This window comes from Mytilus galloprovincialis, chromosome 14, assembly GCF_965363235.1.
Source record: "Mytilus galloprovincialis chromosome 14, xbMytGall1.hap1.1, whole genome shotgun sequence".
Classification (NCBI taxonomy): domain Eukaryota; kingdom Metazoa; phylum Mollusca; class Bivalvia; order Mytilida; family Mytilidae; genus Mytilus; species Mytilus galloprovincialis.
Genome location: NC_134851.1, coordinates 13,122,468 through 13,138,138, shown reverse-complemented (window position 1 = coordinate 13,138,138; position 15,671 = coordinate 13,122,468). Strand labels below are relative to the sequence as shown.

The 15,671-nt window shown below is 32.5% G+C and overlaps 1 protein-coding gene across 4 annotated transcripts in view; it reads right to left on the bottom strand.

The window, feature by feature from the left end:
• LOC143059104 (advillin-like) overlaps nucleotides 1–11,267 on the bottom strand; it is a 60,186-nt gene extending 48,919 nt beyond the window's left edge. For 3 of the 4 annotated variants that reach the window (XM_076232593.1, XM_076232597.1, XM_076232598.1), the window contains exon 1: nucleotides 11,188–11,267. The gene's annotated coding sequence lies outside the window, so the exon portion shown is untranslated. Of the gene's footprint in view, nucleotides 1–2,475; nucleotides 2,528–11,187 lie in introns of all 4 variants that reach the window. The other variant, XM_076232595.1, reaches the window with a different exon arrangement.
• Between the last annotated feature and the right edge of the window lie 4,404 nt (nucleotides 11,268–15,671).

Sequence of the window (15,671 nt, the reverse complement as noted above, 5' to 3'; positions counted from 1 at the left end):
CTGGCATTCACACCCTTCAATAAACATTATTCTGATGTTGGGTGACAATGTCCAATCTTTCTACACAATATAAACTTTTTAATCCTGCATATCTTAATCTAAATCACCACTAAATATCAATAGTTTCAACAACAAATTCTATTCATCTTTTCGCCATCCCTCTCTTTTTCAAATCCCAAAAGACAGTCACAGTCACAAACATTAAAGCTTAAGGCTATAAATCTTTGGTTAATAATCTTAATGGTTTTAGGACAGACCAACTTGTCAACAAACTGTCAATCATATACAAATTATCATATAGAATTATGATAAAATAAACAAAGTTTTGTTGACAAATTGATAGCAAAGGTGATATGAACAGTAAATGTTTTTACACTATCTGTTTACAATAACGATATAGACAAGGTGTAAATACATGTACATATCTAGTATTACTATGTTCAACATGCTTTTAATGGTGTATATTTACATGTCGTATCAGTAGATGTCTTTTTCTTCAGATGTTTTTTTTTTTAAATGGGCTTCAGAATAAATAAGAAGAGACTCTCATGAATGATTAACAAAGTTCACAAAAACAAGCTGGGAACCACCAGCAATTGTTAGAGAAGAGGAGTGGGAGGAGGGAAAAGACTTAAACCTGTCCACCCCGTAACATAAATATATGTATTTGTTCTGAATTGCTGATTTTTCAAAATTCATCTTAAATCATAAATGAAGTTAATATTTTGATAGGAGTCAAATTTAGAAGTGTACAAAAATCACCATAATCAAATATAAAAGGATGTAAATGGATGTTGTAGGATACCATTTAATTTGGTACCAATGATTCTCTCAATTATGCTGATTGGTTTAGCCAAAAATGCAGTGGTGCACATGGTGCAGATGAAAATAAATGGGAAATGTAACACAGATGATGCCCCCAACATGCAAATAACATTATAAAGGGACATGCAAATAACATTATAAAGGGACATAACTCAAGAACAATAACATTATTTAGTTGAAGTAAACATAAGTAACTGAGAACACTCAAACGATATAAATTCAGCAATTTTTCCATTTGTAAAGGGACATAAGTCAATTTAAAAAAAGTCAAATTGATGCAACTCAAGTTCAAGTTGGATCTGTGTTTCGTGGTAATAAGCATTGTGTGTAAGTATCATAACATTTGGTTGAGCGGAACTAAAGTTAGAGAACAGATTTTTTTTTAGAGGTACAGATTGAAACGGGTTTAACTTAAACGACCCCTCTGCTACAACACAAGTTTAAAATAATGTACATGTAAATAAATGGACTGACACAATACCGGTAATCTATTTATATACAAATCTGTACAAAGCAGTAATAAAATAAACTAAAGCAAGGATATTGTGACATTGCACAAGCCTGAAGGTCATTTATTCTCAGTTTATAAAGATACTATACTAAATCCATTGGATGAGGTCTGATTGATCATGTTGATATCATTATAGTCATGGAAGCAGCATATCTATTATTTTCAATTGGCTTTGAAACTAAGCTTTCAGATTGATCTGATGTTTCAATGATGAATTTAGTCTTTTTAAGGGAGCCGCCATTGGGCTAGGATGAAAAAATTTGACCTGCCTTTTTTTTAATAGTAATCTCTGTCCTGCCTTTATATTTTTCACTCAATTCAGTCATGCCTTTTTTTTAATAGTTTATCTTGACTTTTTTACTCAAAACTCCAGTCATGCCTATTTTTTTTCAAATTCTATCGTAGCCCCCCACCCCCCATAAAAATCGAATGGTAGCTCCCTAACTGATATTTACAGTGTTTTCTTATGTTGTGCTGTTGTATTATTTATTCATATATATATATATATATATATATAGTTCCTCAATGAGACATCAATCCAACAACAAATGTACACCAAATATAAGATGTTGTACTACGTCATGTACCATTACTTTAACCCAATATGACTAACCCCATTATCATGTTTATCATGCATACTTTAAACAAATTTAAATGATTCAAATATAAACAGCAAACTTTCAATGTTATCTACAAGATTCCACAAATAAAAAACTTAAAATAAACCATTCATATCAGGTGACAAAACAACAATGTTACTGACAATCAAGTACATGTACATTAAAGAATGAGCCAAACCATGTAACAAGATTACATGTATCTTTTCAGTGAACTCAACACTCAAGGGATCTGATAAAATTTAGGAACAAATATTAATAACAAGTGTAAAAGAGACACTGCACTGAACTTATGCAAAAAAAAAGTGACCAAGTTTCAATTTAAGCATTACATGTATCAATGAAAACTTGCAATTGTATAACATGTATAAATTCCCTGCCACAAGCTTAATTTATTTGCATTATCTTTTATAAGGAAAATGTTTTCGCTAGAGTATTATTTATTATCATGAATGTAATATATGCAGCACATTTGCCTTTTTCAAAATCTATAAATCAACTTATCTTTATACAAATCCTTACCTGTCAGTAAAAACCTCTTGACCACCAAATCACTCTTATGATCTAGATGACCCTGAATTATAAATCTGACAGTTAGAATTTACCTGAGGTAGGCCTAACTACCCCACCTGACAATGAAGGCATGCAGAGGTGATCTAATTGTAACCGTTTTCATTGTAGCTTTAAACAATTTTCCCACAATCTTATTTTACAATTTGTCCAATGGGTACTAAAAAGAATGAATGGAAGATTTAGACAGCAGTCTGCATTTCATGATCAGGACACACCAAAAGTACTATTTGTTATAGGAAATCAACTGTGAAATAAAATCAGGGTTCTCACTAAGGCGAGTCCATGAGTCCTGGACTCATCAAAATCTGTCTGGACTCACCATTTCCAAAACTGGTGAGTCCACAGATGCATCAAGACTGAAATATTTTATAAACTGAACACAGTAAAACACAAATATCATCATTTTATAGGAAAAGTTTAAAAGTGATCTTGAAATTAAATGTCATGTCATTGCTCTGTAAGGAAATGGAATTAAAATATTACATTATATTACAATAAAATATTTTCTTTTTGCTGTTGGACTCGTCATGGCTAAAAACGACTCGTCTTTAAAAATCCTTAGCAAGAACCCTGTGTGTATCGAACATACATGACATACATGTATGTACAAATGAACATGTACATTTTCAGTTGTATGGTGATATTAGGGTCCTGAACCTAATCGCATACATTTGTATGAACAGGATGTAACTGTACAGTGTATGTATATCATTGTACATATGAATATATGCAGCTGCTTAATGATTGCCAATAAGACAACTAAGTACTGCTACTGTCCATAAATATCCACATGACTAATTAAGTGTTACAGCAACTACAAAACACAGAATGGTCTTCAACAATGGGCAAATCTTTAACTATATAATGATCTAATCATCTTCTATGCAAAAACTTAAACATGTTGAAAGGCCTGAAAAATAAGGGTAGAAGTGGCCTTTACCGTCAGGCGTCACAGAGTCAATTTCAGCTACCGTTAGCCATGTTAGCGTCAAATTGATTAAAATTTTACTGTGGTTTCATCAAAATATCCTTATGATTTGTATGGGGTCTCAAATAATTATCGACACCATTTTTAACATGATTCATGAAAATCATTGGATTTTTTTATTGTCTAAAAAGTGCACATTTCATCGACATGCACTGAAAATTACTGTTAATGTCATTTGGCAAGAATTTTTTCCGTTATTCGTAATGTATGTACCCCATTACCATCAGTACCCTTATAAATGACAAATCAATTAAAAATAAAAGAAAGTGTGTACCAGGGTATAAATGCCCTTGCTTATGCTTGCTTATAAGGCAGCAGTCCTTTTGCGCCAATTACTGTTTTTCGGGGGTATCATTTGCGCCAAATTTTATTTTCAAAATGTATCAATTGCGCCAATATTCGGAACTCATTTGCGCAAATTTACCTGTACATATATCCATCATAAATATTAATGATTACTATATATGTATTCTTATTTTTGCCCCAAAAGGTATCACATGTTAGGAGATATTTCACCATAAAGACGAGTTTCTGAAGAGAATTAAATGACTTAAGCAGCATTAGACAGTCAATGTACAGAGAGAGATTAAAACTTATTGCTTTGCTTAACAAAGATATGCCAATATAGAAAATAGAAGTTTTTGCTCTTTATGTTTTAGCCACAAATGTTGATGACACAGAGCTTTGTTCCCACCATGCGTATGGGCTTTATTATTATTATGAACTATTATTAACTATTTTATGGATTTCATCCTTCAATGTTTTTGTTTTTGGACAATAAAAAAGAAGTTAAAAGCTACTACATACATTAAATTGGGAAGTACCCATGCAGCAGCAGTAATAAAAACATGTTTTAGAAAAGGAAACATGTGCCGTGTTACACTGCCGGTTCCAAGTCCGAATAAAGGAGTAAGGAAGTAATTTTCTTTTAACTGGCGCAATCGTATGTTTTATTTTTGGCGCAAATGAAACCATCTAATTTTAAAACATGTGGCGCAAACGTAGCATTTGAGAAAAAAAGTTGTGGCGTAAAAGGACGCATTTTTGGCGCAAACGGATCTCTCCCGCTTATAATACATGAAAATACTTTTTAGAGCATATTTGATGTCACTGTTGTATCATACTGAAGCCTGAAGTGACCCATGATATATTGCTGTGGTGTTTGAAAATGTAAAAACCAAATGTATCTAAAATGAAATTTAAATGTATTTTACAAATTTTCAGTCTCCCTGATGCAAATAAAGGATTTATTTTTGAATAAACTTCCTACTAGATCATAAACATTTAAATGACTTGTATATAAATTGATACACTTATTTAAGTTATTTTTCCTTTGAACACTTTTTTTTGTTTATTTGATACAAGATACCAACATATATGGTGACCTACAGTTGTTAATTTCTGTGTCATTTTGGTGTCTTGTGGAGAGTTATCTCATCGGCAATCATACCACATCTTCTTTTTTTTTATATTATCTATGGAATAGCTTTACTAAGATATCTTTTGTGGTTATTTTTCATAGTTTTTTGGGTGCTGTATCTTTGGTATACAATAAATCTCCTTTTATTTAAATATGTGAATAAATAAAAGTGTTATCTTTGAAATATTTACATATAAATTAAAGATTTTAAAGAATTTCCTGATTAAATATTTACATTGTTGTCATTCTTCTGACCAGTGACTTCTCCTAGGCAGACAAATGTCATCTTATCATTTAATCAAAACTTAAAAGAAAATGTTTCTTATTACATATCAATATAAAAAATGTATCTCAAATATTATATAAGTATATTTGAAAATTGTGTTTCTTGTTGTTTTTTTTTTCTTTCTTTTCTATGTTTTACTTATTTTTTTATCATTATTATATGCATGTTTTCTTAATATGTAAAAAAAAAACCAAAACCATAAGACCATAACCATGTCATGCATGTACATAGTCCTAAACTAAACATGAAAATTATTCTGATGAAGAAATGAAATAATTTACAATAAAAGTATTGATTTGTTATTTGATTTTGCCATATGTGATTATGGACTTTCCAAATTGATTTTCCTCTAAGTTCAGTATTTTTGTGATTTTAATTTTCTCCTTTAAAAGCAAAAGAACTTGTCTTTGAGATTTCAGATTATATGGTATAATTAGGTCTAGAGAAAGATAAAAAGGAGGACAGACAGACACAAATGAACAAATGAACATGAACTCCTCCTCTTCCCTCACTTTAAACATCCAGCTTTATGGGAAAAATAAATGATTACTCGATGTATGTTTTTGTTGATACCAGACTGACCTCTGATTTTATAACCAACTCTTTGTCAATAGCACATATGTCAAAGTTGTCAGCTGCAAAACAATAAATTTTAATAGCAATAAAAGTGCTTTTCCTTTGCTTTTTGCAGTCAGAGCTCTGACATAAAAAAGTCAGAATTAGGTGATTCATGTAAGTCATAATATCTATTGTTGTGAGTTATCTCCCTTCATTTATAAACAAAAGCTAACTTGTACAAGTCAGATATAGAATATATTGCATTTTATTCCTCAAAACAATTTTGTTTTTACTTCCACAAAATTCATTATATGAAAATAGATCATCGATTCAATACAAAATACAGAGACACACAACTGCCATCAATGACTGTGATTGTGACATTTACCATGTTTACAGTAACAGTCTACCGATTTGTCATTTAAATAAAAGGCAAGTTGTGAAATGTTATTATTGCAAACTGTCGCTATAATGACAGGATAATCATTAAGTGTAAGCTATGTAGGAAAGCAGTTGAAGATTAACTTCATTTTCTTTTTAAATGTTTTCTTCTAAAGATACATTAGATCTCAACATCTGTCTTATTTAAATTCTTAATTCAAAATTAAAACAAGAGGCTCTCAAGAGCCTGAATCGCTCACCTTAATTCTTATGGTTAAATCTCTCATCAATGATTATTTTGGCTTTTCAATTTATTTAAATGTTTTTTGGATTGCCTATTTTCTTCAAAAGCCAAAAAAAATAATCATTTTCTCCTATGTTCTATTTTAGCCATAGGAGCTATGTTTCTTGACATACAAGGAAATAGAATATAAAATTTATACTAGATACTCTGAAACTCATTTAGCCTAAGTTTGGCTGAAATTGATACAGCAGTTTCAAAGGAGAAGATTTTTTAAAGTAAGTCAACATGATGAACAAATTGTGAAAAAAGTCTTTAAAGGGCAATAACTCCTTAAGGGGTCAATTGACAATTTTGGTCAAATTGACTTAATTGAAGATCTTACTTTGCTGAACATTATTGCTGTTTACAGTTTATTTCTATCTATAATTATATTCAAGATAATAAACAAAAACAGCAAAATTTCCTTAAAATTATCAATTCAGGGGCAGCAACCCAACAACAGTTTGTCTGATTCATCTGAAAATTTAAGGGCAGATAGATCTTGACCTGATAAACAATATTACCCAACGTCAGATTTGCTCTAAATGCTTTGGTTTTTGAGTTATAAGCCAAAAACTGCATTTGCCCCCTATGTTCTATTTTTAGCAATGGCGACCATGTTTGTTGATAGATCATAACTTTGGATACAATTTACAAACTAGATACCCTAAGGAACATTCAGTTAAAGTTTGGAAGTATTTGGCCCAGTAGTTTTAGAGGAGAAGATTTTTGTAAAAGATTACTAAGATTTACGAAAAATGGTTAACAAGAGGCTGTCACAACGACAGCAAACCGGATTTATTCATATTTATTTGTGTCCTGGCAATATCACAAGAACCATTACTGATGAATGGTGAAAGTGAAAATCGTCAATATCAAACTTGACCTCCATTTTGTCATCAGTATCAACATATTAAAATTTGAAAAGCTTAGATTGAATGGTTCATGAGTAAATGCAACAACGTGAATGGAAACGCCATTTTACAATCTTTCAAGAACCATAACTCCTGAACAGTAAAAGTCAAAATCGTCATTATTGAACTTGACCTCTATTTTGCCATCAGTAACAACATATAAAAATTTCAAAAGCTTTGGTTGAATGGTTCATGAGAAAATGCACGGACACGACTGGAAACACCATTTTTCAATCTTTCAAGAACCATAACTCCTGAACGGTAAAAGTCAAAATCGTCTTTATTGAACTTGACCTCTATTTTGTCATCAGTAACAACATATTAAAATTTGGGAAGCTTTGGTAGAACAGTTCATACGTAAATGCACGGACACGACTGGAAACTCCATTTTTCAATCTTTCAAGAACCATAACTCCTGAACGGTAAAAGTCAAAATCGTCATTATTAAACTTGACCTCCATTTTGTCATCAGTAACAACATATAAAAATTTTGAAAGCTTTGGTTGAATGGTTCATGAGAAAATGCATGGACACGACTGGAAACACCATTTTTCAATCTTTCAAGAACCATAACTCCTGAACGGTAAAAGTCAAAATCGTCTTTATTGAAATTGACCTCTATTTTGTCATCAGTAACAACATATTAAAATTTGGGAAGCTTTGGTAGAACAGTTCATGCGTAAATGCACGGACACGACTGGAAACTCCATTTTTCAATCTTTCAAGAACCATAACTCCTGAACGGTAAAAGTCAAAATCGTCATTATTAACCATGACCTCCATTTTGTCATCAGTAACAACATATTAAAATTTGGGAAGCTTTAGTAGAACAGTTCATGCGTAAATGCACAGACACGACTGGAAACTTCATTTTTCAATCTTTCAAGAACCATAACTCCTGAACGGTAAAAGTCAAAATCGCCATTATTGAACTTGACCTTCATTTAGTTGTCAGTAACAACATATTAAAATTTTAAAAGCTTTGATTGAACGGTTCATGAGTTAATGCACGGACAACATTTGATTGCCGCCCGCCCGCCCGCCGTACATCCCCAAATCAATAACCGACATTTTTGTCACAAAAATCCGGTTAAAAATTGACTATAAAGGGCAATAACTCCTAAAGGGGTCAACTGACCATTTCCGTCATGTTGACTTATTTGTAAATCTTACTTTGCTGAACATTATTCCTGTTTACAGTTTATCTCTATCTATAATAATATTCAAGATAATAACCAAAAACAGCAAAATTTCCTTAAAATTACCAATTCAGGGGCAGCAACCCAACAACAGGTTGTCTGATTCATCTGAAAATTTCAGGGCAGATAGATCTTGACCTGATAAACAATATTACCCCTGTCAGATTTGCTCTAAATGCTTTGGTTTTTGAGTTATAAGCCAAAAACTGCATTTGACCCCTATGTTCTATTTTTAGCAATGGCGACCATGTTTGTTGATAGATCATAACTTTGGATACAATTTATAAATTAGATACCCTAAGGAACATTCAGTTAAAGTTTGAAAGTATTTGGCCCAGTAGTTTCAGAGGAGAAGATTCTTGAAATAGTTTACGACGACAGACGACAGACGACGGACGACGGACGCCAAGTGATGGCATAAGCTCACTTGTCCCTTCGGGACAGGTGAGCTAAAAAAATGATCACCATTTGACACCAAACGTTTTAAATATTACAAGTATAGCTGCTGTCAGTTGTCATGAACAAATGATGAAACAAAAAAAAATATTGTCTTTACAGTCATGTACAACATAAAACTTTACGGTCATGTACAACATAAAACTTTAAGAAATGGAGTATATACATGATATATGTAGATGTTGATATCTTTCCAAAAATGCAGTTTGCTCGATTATAAAACATGTATCACCACAACTTCCCTAGCCAAGGGTTACGATCCACTACCGTTCTCTCCACCCTTGGCAGATTAAGCCAACATTTGTGATACAATGTATCAATGTTGCACCATCTATCGGAAGATTAAAGTCAGGCCGATTCCGAATACATTATTCTTGACCAAATGGTAGCACTTGAACACTTCAATTTGGAGTTAAAAACACGGTAGCGTCTAGACTCTACACACTTGGTAAAGCTGGAAACGAAAATATACATCAACATTCATGCATTTGTGCATGAACATGATGAAACATACACAGGAACTTCTATTAGTTGATTAGAATCATTCAAGTTGTCACTAAATATAGTGGTATGTTTAGTGATGTAAACACTTGTTGCACAATAAACATGTGGCAATTGTTTACAATCACTTTCTAAATTTACACGTGATCATGTTAGAGGCGCTTTTTGATTGGATGCAGCAAGTTTCTACTGCAACCAATAAAAAGCCATACCTTGTGTCTCCGAAATTTTATCCCAATCCCCCAAGGGTGGAAAAAATGGGAGTGGATCGTAACACTTGGCTAGCGAACATGGTATCACCAGAGACGTGAAGACTTTAACAAACTATTTACGAGAAAAGTGCTTTGTACCAGGTAACAACATTTGCCGTGTTTGCAGATTTTCACAAGCTGACGACATTTGTGATGTTTGAAAATGTATACAAGATAACAACACTTGCCATGTTTGCAGATGTGAACTAGGTGACAAAATTTGCATAGGCGGATCCAAGGGGGGCCCCCTTTTCATGAAAAAAATTTGGTTGATTATATAGGTAATCACTGAAGCATGACTGGTGAGGCCCCCCCCCCCCCCCTTAGGTCAGTCATCGGCCCCCCCCTTATGAAAAGTCCTGGATCCGCCACTGATTTGCCATGTTGTAGATTTGTAAGAAAGTAAAAAAAAAGTCCAATTTCATGATGAATAAAATATATTTCTTTTTTTAACTTGCAAGTCTTACTCCTGCAACAAGTTGCTATACACAACAGGATTTAAGGTAGTATTTGCGTTATCAGAGTGATGTGCTAAAATGTTCAATGTTTTTTATACAAAAAAATGTTGTTTCGATTTTAGGGTGTGCCCTAGTCCAAATAATTATGACATCTGGCAAGGCTATTTTATTTTTTTTCTGGGACACCTTCCTATGGCAAGGCTATGTTATTATTTTTTCTGGGTCGTAGGAAGGCGTCCCAGAAAAAAAATAAAATAGCCTTGCAGGACGTCATAATTATTTGGGGGGTCTCATTGGGGGGGGGGGGGGTTCCGATCCCAGATCCTGCTTACTGTTTTGACAGATTCCTGTATCCCGCTTACACTATGTATGTAAGCAACTCTTATTTCTTTTATAATTTGCTGTGTTTTGTTTTCACAGAACAATAAGTTGACTTTCACGTGTCACGCTTACAAAAAATCGGCAATCCAGTGTCACACAATGAGACCCTCTATTTGGACTAGGTGTGCGCTGCTTAATTCACCTTGAATGGTCATATCATATGTACTACATATACAAAACTTTCTATGTACCCCAACTTATTCAATGGTAGATAACACTTTTGATGATATAACATGTCCAGATAGCATAATTCTAAGACCTCAACTTGAGTCTGGTGCATGCATCTTTGAAATTATCTGATCATCAGACCCTGTAATACTTCATGTCATCACAAAAAATCATTGACTGCTGTCAAATAGATACCACGATGATATTGACAAGATGCTATCATATATAAAAACAATCTTATCTGCACTATTCATGTGCAGTGGACTGGGTCATGAGCATGGAGAATTGAAAAATACAGGATTTAAAAACATGCTGGGAAGATAAATACGAAGACATGGGCTTTACATATATTTTGTTTTGCTGAATCGACAATAAATGCAAACGAAAGGCTAATGTTAAAGTCATTTTTCTACACACCTGTGTAATGTACCTTTCTGTCAAACTTGCTCACCTTGTGAACCAACAGGTAAAATTTACCTACCCTGCTTGTCTCCCCTTATCAATGCGGAATGATACTAAACAAAATAGTTCTCCAATTTTTGGACATTTAAAAATAATTGAAATATCCTGAAAGTGAGCTTTTTTTTTGTGTAATACAACTTAATTTATCTGTTTTTAAAAAAGTCACAATGGACAACACGAACACGCATCTTTTAAACTAAATTATTATTGCCTTTGAGTTATCTTTCTTAGATCTGAAAATTTCATTATCGATCTTATTCATAATTTTATTTTCAATTTTTTTTAGTGATCATAAATAATTTATTAAATTTTAAAGTGTAAATCTTTTTGGTGTATGTAACTGTCTATATAGTTGCTCCATTTGTATTAACATGTCAATTTAATCTATTGTGTTTGTCAAATTTGAATAAATATATCTTTGCCAAATTGAGACAGTACGTGCATGATCGTGCATGCAGAGACAGATATGATATCAAATATATTTCTCCAATGATATCTATAGATGCATCAGAGTGTCTTTGTTTAAATTGCTCACTTGGAAAAGTTGAGGATAAGCTTAATTTTTTATTTGAATGTCCCGTATGATATCACTAGAGAAATGTTTTCACTTACATTTCTAACATTTGTTGAAAAATATCGGTTACTTTTAGAATTAAAAAAACTTCCGAATTGTTATGACTCTTGACACAAGAAAATGTATCTCTTGTGGAAAAAAAATTGCTGTTATATAGCAGAATGCTTTGCATTGAGGATATCTGGTCTAAATATAGATACTTAGTTGAACAATTAAGGGAGCTACCATTTGATTTTTATGGGTGGGCTAGGATGAAATTTGAAAAAAATAGGCAGGACAGGAGTTCTGAGTAAAAAAACTAGAGGCTCTCAAGAGCCTGTATCGCTCACCTGATTCTACTTGGGTTTTTGAAATCATATAAAAAAATATAAAATTTGGCTAAAAGTGACAACACAACCTCATTTATAAGGAAAGGAACATGTTTAATTTCATTCAAAAGTCCCCCACTGGCGGCCATCTTGGATGACGGATCGGCTACAAAGTAACAACACTTGGTCAGCACCTCATAAGGAACATTCATGCCATGTATGGTTTTATTCCATTCAGTGGTTCTCTAAAAGAAGTCATTTGTATGCATTTCCCATAGGGTCCTATGTTAAACTAAGTCCCACGCTGGCGGCCATCTTGGATGATGGATCGGCTACAAAGTAACAACACTTGGTCAGCACCTCATAAGGAACATTCATGCAATGTTTGGTTTTATTCCATTCAGTGGTTCTCTAAAAGAAGTCATTTGTATGCATTTCCCATAGGCATAGCCAGAAATTAGTATTGGTTTTACTAATTAATATTCATAATATGTAAATGAGAATTGTACCACGTGATAGTACTTTGAACTGGACTGGCTTGATAGGCTTGATATCATTAAAATCTTTAAATCACGGATATTATAACACTGTGTCTAAACCACACCGGCAAAATTTGCTCGGACTCGATGGTATCTAACATCCGGCACAATGACGGAACACCAATAGACAAAAGAAAGGTAGGTTTCTCCTTATTTTTTAATTTTTTTTATGATATCGAAGAATATTTATACATATACAACTATTTTCTATTGAGAGATGTAATATTTTCTACAACCGTTCTATATTAACGGAGAAATAAGTCAAAATGCATGTCAAAATGACGAATTGAGTGAACCTTGCCTCGAAATTGTTTAATTTCTCGTTAAATTGTTCACATTGTACGGAAAGAAAGGTACGGGAAGATAGATATTGACACGGAGATTGCATATTTAGTTATTATGAGCATCTCAATAATTGTATTTCTGTGTATCGAACGAAAGAAAAGGTTCATGTCAAATTAAAATAAACCGGTTTCGTCAATGTTGTTACTACACAATCACCCGGTTTCGTCTATATATATCACCCGGTTTTTTTTGTTTTTTTTTAACAAACAATTTATGAAAAGAAACTTTGGCACGGATCTGAACATTGTCTTTCGAGAATTTAAATATATATTTATTGTAAAGTAAACTTGGCGTGTTAAAATCTATTTTAAACGGGCACTTTTGGACATAGTTAATTATGCTAATACACATTTTCCTAATGAAAGGCGTATCCCTCATTTCCCTTAACTTCAAACTAATTTTAAATGGAATATAAATACTGAATAGCAAACACTGGTATCTAATTATTTTGTAACATTATTATATTTTCTTTGTTTATAATAGTAGTATGTAAAGATGAAAAATAAAAGGATGTGTTTTGATTGTGCCATAATTTTAATTTACTATATACTATATTATACACTTATAGTTTAAAATATTTACTATCAATTATTAATACATTTATGCATTCAATCATTGACGAACAGTCCCAAACCGACTATAGTCTATACTGTTCTGCACAAATTAATCATGCATGCAGTCCTGACAGATTTTATGGTACTATATATACTGTGTTACTTGCGCACTAAAGCGAGTTTTCACACTTAAGCATCCATAACATAGCAGTGAGATTTGTAACTTTCTCTCCGTTTATGGTAGGCACATTTATTTTTATAGGCATGTTTTTCACATCATTTTTACAGTTCAAATTCATTTTTTGTACAGTTCAAATTCAATTGAAACTTCAAGATAACTTTCGAAAACAATATCTGACAGTTTTGTATTTTCAATGTAAATAAAAGTTGGTTTGCAAAACATGACCGTCATTTATATCTAGGTCTTATTTTAAAAAAGAAGAAGTGGTGGTAACCACTTATCCCATAAACATTGACAATTAGACAACTTTCTTTTAGACACAAAAATTATGTTGAATTAATCAAGTTTAGGTCAGCGTATGCCTTAAACAATGAGAAAAACACACAAACTGCATGAAAGCAAGCTAAAACAGGGCCCTAAATTATAAATGTAAAACAATTCAAACAAGAAAACTACCTGCCTATTTTATGTTCTAAACGCATATGGTATGAAGCAACTAAAGACAACCATGGAATTACAAGCGTGTGATTCGGGAATGGACTGAGTCAAAGTGTTGTCGCTGACACAAAAAACTCAATAACTCCAAAATAAAAGTTTGAATAATCCCCAAAAAGTATAGACATCTTAAGATTAATATTAAGAAGAAATGAGCAAAATTTAAACAATAATCATAAATAGGTTTTGAGATACATCGCTATAAGTGACCCTCCCTTTTTGTTTTACCAAAAAAATTCAATCACTCTAAACCAAAATTTTAAACATCACCAAAAAGTAAACAGAAGTTTAAAATATTTATATAACTAAGAAGTGTATAAAGTTTAATGCCGTTATAATACTTCGTTTTTGAGATATGGCGCGACATGTTAAAAAAAACCCACATTCCTGTTTCACTTACATTTTCTGTAACTCAAAACGATTTACTTTGATTTTCACTAAAAGGTTTGCAGGTCGTTTGACCATTATAAGAAATAACTATGTTAAATTTTAAGAAAATAAGATAAGCTGTCCTGAAGTTACGGTGCGACAGGTTTATGCTGGATAGACGAATAGATAGACGGACGGACGGACGGACGGAAGGCCCGAATGACTGATAGATGGAGGAACGGACGGATGAAAGGACGGACGGACAGACGGGTGTATACAATAATACGTCCTGTCAAAATTGGGACGGGCGTGTAAAAACGCAAAGAAATGAAAAAAAAACTCGTAATTAAAGGTCAATAAGTTTTATTAGGATATCGGCCAAGTCGATTTATTTGTATATTTGTCTGCCTTATCATTTTTGCTATATATCTTTTATATATATTTGAAAAAAATGTATAGAAATCGATAAAAAGAACTTGATATTCGGCATTTATTATAATAAACATAATCCAACTCACATAATCCGATTTCCCGGGTGTCCCTGTTTTCTCATTTCTTACAATATTTTAATTCGGTATACACTTTATAAGATAAGTGGCGAATCTAGATGACGTATAGGTTGCACGCCCCGACCCAACCTTTGGTTGCCAAAACTATATTGATTCCTGTATTTAACGATTTTGTAAAGCAAAAATATTATCAAAATATTGTTCGACTCGCTACGCTCGGCTGTATGTAAAAGTTGTTCGAATTACGTCCACTTTGAAATAAACTGAATCCGTCTGTCCGTATATATTGTCAAAATATATTGACCAACGTCAGTGTACGATCATCATAACACAACGGCGACAGTACAGACTCGTTTTTTAGTAATGTTAACAAAATAATTATTATTGAATTTTGTCGATGACCTGAGACTATTATACTAATTTGTACATAGCAGTATAGTTACAATAAGGGATACAAAAAAATATTTTAATGCATGGTAGTTGTAATCCTACATTCATTTTCTATGTTGATTATGCATGCATATACAGTTGTCTTATTATCAACGTTTATCCTTAAGAAGATTTA